General features: G+C 47.2%; 1 long non-coding RNA gene across 1 annotated transcript; it reads left to right on the plus strand.

The window, feature by feature from the left end:
- Positions 1-5837: 5837 nt before the first annotated feature.
- LOC127309455 (uncharacterized) lies at positions 5838-6585 on the plus strand. The gene is made up of 2 exons (XR_007857158.1): positions 5838-5974; positions 6158-6585. It is a non-coding gene; the product is annotated as an uncharacterized lncRNA (long non-coding RNA).
- The last annotated feature ends 252 nt before the right edge of the window (positions 6586-6837 follow it).

Here is a 6837-nt window from a genome sequence, read left to right on the forward strand (position 1 = left end):
GCAACTAATTTTTTTGTGTTTTGATATAATGCAGCAAACAAAGTAGTAAATGAAATAAAGCAAGACAAAAACAAAGTAAAGAGATTGGGAAGTGGGGACTCCCCTTGCAGCGTGTCTTGATCTCCCCGGCAACGGCGCCAGAAATTTGCTTGATGCGTGTAATTGACACGTCCGTTGGGAACCCCAAGAGGAAGGTGTGATGCGCACAGCGGCAAGTTTCCCTCAGTAAGAAACCAAGGTTTAATCGAACCAGTAGGAGTCAAGAAGCACGTTGAAGGTTGATGGCGGCGGGATGTAGTGCGGCGCAACACCAGAGATTCCGGCGCCAACATGGAACCTGCACAACACAACCAAAGTACTTTGCCCCAACGAAACAGTGAGGTTGTCAATCTCACCGGCTTGCTGTAACAAAGGATTAACCGTATTGTGTGGAAGATGATTGTTTGCAAGAAAACAGTAAAGAACAAGTATTGCAGCAGATTTGTATTTCAGTATAAAAGAATGGACCGGGGTCCACAGTTCACTAGAGGTGTCTCTCCCATAAGATAAAAGCATGTTGGGTGAACAAATTACAGTCGGGCAATTGACAAATAGAGAGAGCATAACAATGCACATACATGTCATGATAAGTATAGTGAGATTTAATTGGGCATTCGACAAAGTACATAGACCACCATCCAACTGCATCTATGCCTAAAAAGTCCACCTTCAGGTTATCATCCGAACCCCCTCCAGTATTAAGTTGCAAAACAACAGACAATTGCATTAAGTATTGCGCGTAATGTAATCAATAACTACATCCTCGGACATAGCATCAATGTTTTATCCCTAGTGGCAACAGCACATCCATAACCTTAGGGGTTTCATCACTCCCCAGTTCACGGAGACATGAACCCACTATCGAGCATAAATACTCCCTCTTGGAGTTACTAGCATCAACTTGGCCAGAGCCTCTACTAATAACGGAGAGCATGCAAGATCATAAACAACACATAGGTAATAACTTGATAATTAACATAACATGGTATTCTCTATCCATCGGATCCCGACAAACACAACATATAGCATTACAGATAGATGATCTTGATCATGTTAGGCAGCTCACAAGATCCAACAATGAAGCACAATGAGGAGAAGACAACCATCTAGCTACTGCTATGGACCCATAGTCCAGGGGTGAACTACTCACTCATCACTCCGGAGGCGACCATGGCGGTGAAGAGTCCTCCGGGAGATGAATCCCCTCTCCGGCAGGGTGCTGGAGGAGATCTCCAGAATCCCCCGAGATGGGATTGGCGGCGGCGGCGTCTCTGGAAGGTTTTTCGTATCGTGGCTCTCGGTACTGGGGGTTTCGCGACGGAGGCTTTAAGTAGGCGGAAGGGCAACGCGGGGGGCCACACGAGGGCCCCACGCCATAGGTCGGCGCGGCCAGGGCCTGGGCCGCCCTATGGTGGCGGCGCCTCGTGGCCCCACTTCAACTCCTCTTCGGTCTTCCGGAAGCTTCGTGGCAAAATAGGACCCTGGGCGTTGATTTCGTCCAATTCCGAGAATATTTCGTTACTAGGATTTCTGAAACCAAAAACAGCAGAAAACAACAACTGGCTCTTCGGCATCTTGTTAATAGGTTAGTTCCAGAAAATGCACGAATATGACATAAAGTGTGCATAAAACATGTAGATATCATCAATAATGTGGCATGGAACATAAGAAATTATCGATACGTCGGAGACGTATCATCCCTGCAAATTGTGAGTGCATTCTTGTGCATTAATGAGTCTCTCTTTATAATCAATGATATAATAATTATCAGTGTAACTTTCATTGCAAAAATTAAGGATAGAAGAGACATAATCTTTAAGGTCCTTACAAACAACACAAGTTTCATAATTTTTAACCATGAAGGATTCTATCTCAGAGGCTCCCATAAATATGATAAATTGTTCTACCTCTTCAAACCCAAAATGAATATAGCTATTCCGATTATAGTTCTTAATTGAAAATTCCTCACTAAAGCCACATTGAAATTTAAGATGTTTAGTGTTCTGTTGAGAGCAACAGTTTATATCATGGCGTTTAAGCAAGATTTTAGCAATTGTATTCAATTTTTCTACCACAGCACTCATCACTTTTCCCGCTCTTGATTCTCTATAATTATTATAATATTCTATAAGCTCCAAGTAGGTTATGGGTTCTCCCATAATAGCAGTTTTTTAATTTTTAGGTTTTTCAAATTTTTATGGATTTTTGGGTATATGAGGAAAATAAAACGAAATAAAAACAAACTAGGCGAAAGTAAACTAAGCAAAATAATACTAGACAGAAATAAACTAAGCACAAATATACTAGACAAAAGTAAACTAAGCAAAACAAAATAAAATAAAACAGAGAGAGAGGTAGAGTGTACTCCCCAGGTGAACTTATGAGTAGAGCTATGCCTCCCCGGCAACGGCGCCAGAAAACAGTCTTGATAACCCACAAGTATAGGGGATCGCGACAGTCTTCGAGGGAAGTAAAACCCAAATTTATTGATTCGACACAAGGGGAGGTAAAGAATACTTATAAGCCTTAACAACTGAGTTGTCAATTCAGCTGCACCTGGAAAAGCACTAGCAACAGGGGTGATGTGAAAGTAGCAGTGATATGAGAGCAGTAGTAACAAAGAACACGTAGTAATAGTAATATGAGAGCAATGGCACCAGAAAATAGTTGATACTACTTCCAATGACATGTAGAACGAGTATATGATGATGAAAGATGGACCGGGGTTCCCAGCTATCTACACTAGTGGCAACTCTCCAATAACAAGTGTTGGGTGAACAAATTACAGTCGTGCAATTGATAGGATTGAAATAGCATTAAGACAGAACATCAAGATCATTAATCATGTAGGCATGTTTTCCAATAATAGTCGTACGTGCTCGCAATGAGAAACTTGCACAACATCTTTTGTCCTACCAGCCGGTGGTAGTCGGGCCTCTAGGGAATCTACTGGAAATTAAGGCACTCCTTTTAATAGAGCACCGGAGCAAAGCATTAACACTCCGTGAAAACATGTGATCCTCATATCTAAGCCTTTCCCTCCAGTTGTCCCAATTTCTGTCACTTTGGGGCCTTTGGTTCCGGACATAGACATGTGCATACAACTTGTAGATACAATCTAAGCAATAAGTATAGAGCTTAAATCTAAGATCATGCCACTCGGGCGCTAGTGACAAGCATTAAACACAACAAGATTGCAGCAACAATAACTTCATAAACTTTGTAGATAGACAATCATAACGTAACAATCCATCGGATCCTGACAAACACAACACCAATTACATCAGATGAATCTCAATCATGTAAGGCAGCTCATGAGATCATTGTACTGAAGTACATGGGAGAGATGATACCAACTAGCTACAGCTAGAACCCGTAGTCCATGGGGGAACTACTCACGGAGCATGATGGAGGCGATGGCGTCGATGGAGATGGCTTCCGGGGGCACTTCCCCGTCCCGGCAGGGTGCCGGAACAGAGACTTCTGTCCCCCGAATTGGAGTTTCGCGTGGTGGCAGCGCTCCTGGAGTCTTTCTGGAGTTTCGTCAAAAGGTACTGCGTTTTTAGGTCGAAAGGGCTTAAATAGGCGAAGAGGCGGCGCAGGAGGGGCGACAGGGTGGCCCCACACCAGGCCGGCGCGGCCAGGGTGTGGCCCGCGCGGCCCACATGTGTGGTGGCCCCCTGGCTCTCCTCCGACTCCCCTTCGGTGTTCTGGAGCCTCCCGGAAAAAATAAGATCTTTGGCGTTGATTTCGTCTAATTCCGAGAATATTGCCCGAACAACCTTTCTGGAACCAAAAACAGCAGAAAACAGGAACTGGCACTGTGGCATCTTGTTAATAGGTTAGTTCCGGAAAATGCATAAAAACATTATAAAGTACAAGCAAAACATGTAAGTATTGTCATAAAACAAGCATGGAACATCAGAAATTATAGGTATGTTGGAGACGTATCACCTGGCTCGGCTCGATTTTCCTTGAGCCTTCACGAGCCGAGCCTCGAGCCGGCTCAGCTCGGCTCGATTCCACCCCTACATTCGCACGCTCGCCACCTCGGTAGACGTCGACGGTCGATCGGGCAGGTTCAGAAAAAGCCTGTGCCTTCATTGCATGCCTCGTGAAATTTAAGGATGTTTAGTGGTATGGAGTTGCTTGTCAAGTCTTCATTTGTCTTAAAGATCTTACAACGATGAGCAATCTTACGGCATCTCCAACGGGGTGATGCATTTTGGACGCCTAAATTATCCGCGAGCGTCCGTTTGCGTCGTCTGGCGGACGCGAAATGACCGCGAGGCGCAAATTGTCCGTTTGCATCGGGGGTACCCAGCGGTCCGACGCATTTTGGACACCCACAGTTTTGTTTTCATGATTCTTCTTTTCCTTTTTTGAAGAACTCTCCAATTTCTACATTGGTTGTAACGAATATTTGAAAAAGCAAATTCAAATGCGTTGTACTGATTATAAACTAATTCTCGAATCGAACAAGTTCAAACATATTTAACATACGAACTAGAGAACAAATTTGAAAACAAACAAATTATTAACTAATTCTTGACCTTCTTGTTAGAAGGCCCCGCATCGTCGTCCTCACGGACGCGCCTCCTGCTTGTCACCTTCTCCTCCAAAGAGGAACTGTCGGACGACGTGTCCGTCGAGCTTGAGTTCCAGTCGAACGACTGGTCAGTGGGGTCTTCGTCGTCGTCGTCGGCGAACGGACGATGATGCTCCGCCTGCGCCCTCCTTCCTTGCCGCCGCCGCGTTGTTCGCCGCCTCCAGCGCCTCCAGCCGTGCCCACTTGGCATCGGAGTCCTCCTCCTCCTGGCCGTCGATGCCAACGGCGCCTCCCTCCTCCTCGAACTCCCTCGGCGGGGAGCTAGGGTCGCTGGGCGTCGCATCCCTATCCCTCCAATGCCGCCATCCCGGCGGCTTGCACTCGTTGTCCGTGTTCGACTGCAACGACAAGTTGCTCATGGTGGCTAGCCGGTGTTGGAGAAGAAGAAGAAGAATGACAGCCGGTTGGACGTGAATTATAACAGGCGCATGGGTTATATTCAGCGGGGATTAATGGCGGCGCGTATAACAAAGAGACATGTGGTTGCTCTTCCGCGGCGGTTCGGCGCTCCAATCCGGCAGTTAGCGGGTTGATCGGCGCGGTTGCCACTCCGGCGGTTGACCTCCCCAGCAGTTGCTGTGCTTTAATTCGCGCCGATCGAGCCAGGGTCACTGCCAGGCGGGCCCGTCGGGAAGCGAGCGGACGCTCGGCGCGACCGCGGAGAGGCAAACATGCCGCATATTTGCGCTGCGTTTACGTCACTGCGGACGTCTCGGACATGATGCGTCGCCCCAGGTGCATTTCCGGTCCGCGCGGACGCAAACGGTCGCGCAATTGGAGATGCCCTTACATGGTAGAGTTCAAAATATAAAACAACACGATGAGGGTGTACCTCCAAAAACTACTACATGGGTGTAAGCAACTACTCATCGTGTACGCGTCCACTAGCCATCACTAAGTATCAGTATAACGTAACTAGCTAGGAGCCACCACAGTGATTTTGTGTCGTCAGCCGTCCGATCTACACGTTTAACGCTCGTGATGCATCGGCCATCCGACGGCACGCCCTCAGAAATTTTTCTCCCGTCACCTGCACGGTCACGGCCCGCCAAACGTTGATGGGCAGCTACTCTTGGGATTAGAAGCTTTCTGGTGCTTCGGGCCGAGATGCTCCTAACGCAGCGTCGGATTTTTTTATAGCCCATTTATTAACCGGGCCTCCGTTCGATATGGACACCATATCCATAGGCAGCCCCTCAAAAGGAAAAAAGAAAAGGCAGCCCCTCTCCATATTCCGTTTCTCTCCCCGCTGTTCATTGACCATGCCGGCGCAGCCGAAGGCCATGATGGTGCCGCCATTTCTTCGTGTGATTAATGGCCTAGAAGGTGAGCGTCCACTGTCCTTTATGTTCCCTGCCGTTTCGGTTGTAGAGGATTATTTCTGCCCGCCCATCTCCTCTTCCTCTTCCATAAGCCATGCTTGATGCCTTGCAGCATTTTTGATTTTTTTCCCCACCCTACCTCAGACCATTGGTGCTAATCCTTTTGTTTCTTTGGTGATTATCCCAGAGATTACGGCGGCGGCGAGACGGTGATGATGGCCGGTTGAGCGGTGGCGACGGTGGGCGATGAGGCGGAGGCATTAGCGGCTCGACGCCGCATAGGATGCTGATGAGGAGATGGTGGTTGTGTCTCACCAGTGCAAGAGGACGCGGTGGCGGCTCGCTGGTGTAAAGGAGGAGGCGGGGGCTATCGCTGGGCTAGACTACTCGACTCTCTCGGGCTCATCTTTCGTTGTTCGTCTGGGTAGCCAGGATTCAAGGACGAAGAGGAGATGGTTTGCGCCTTAATTAACCGCTTCGTACCAGAGGTGAGGAAAAATAGGACGGCATCAGTTCCTAGCCACCCGCAGTTACAGCTAGCACACACCTTCATGAGGAAGATGGAGTGGTCTGTTTGCTCTGTTTTCTTACTTTTCTAATAATGGTTATACGTTTTTTCTTTCTGTGTCGTTTGTACTCCATTGAATTATGTTCATGAGTATGTGGTACCAACTTCTCATATTTCGTTCATGAGTATGTGGTACCAACTTCTCATATTTCGTTCCGTGACACGAGGACTAAACAAACTGACCTCATCGAATTATGTGAAGCATTCTTATTATTGTAAACAATTCACCTTCACGCTTCAGCTTCCCAACCAATTGTTGTGTGCAATCGTGAATCGTGAACATGGGAAATGTTAACACG

This window comes from Lolium perenne, chromosome 6, assembly GCF_019359855.2.
Source record: "Lolium perenne isolate Kyuss_39 chromosome 6, Kyuss_2.0, whole genome shotgun sequence".
In the NCBI taxonomy this organism is placed as follows: domain Eukaryota; kingdom Viridiplantae; phylum Streptophyta; class Magnoliopsida; order Poales; family Poaceae; genus Lolium; species Lolium perenne.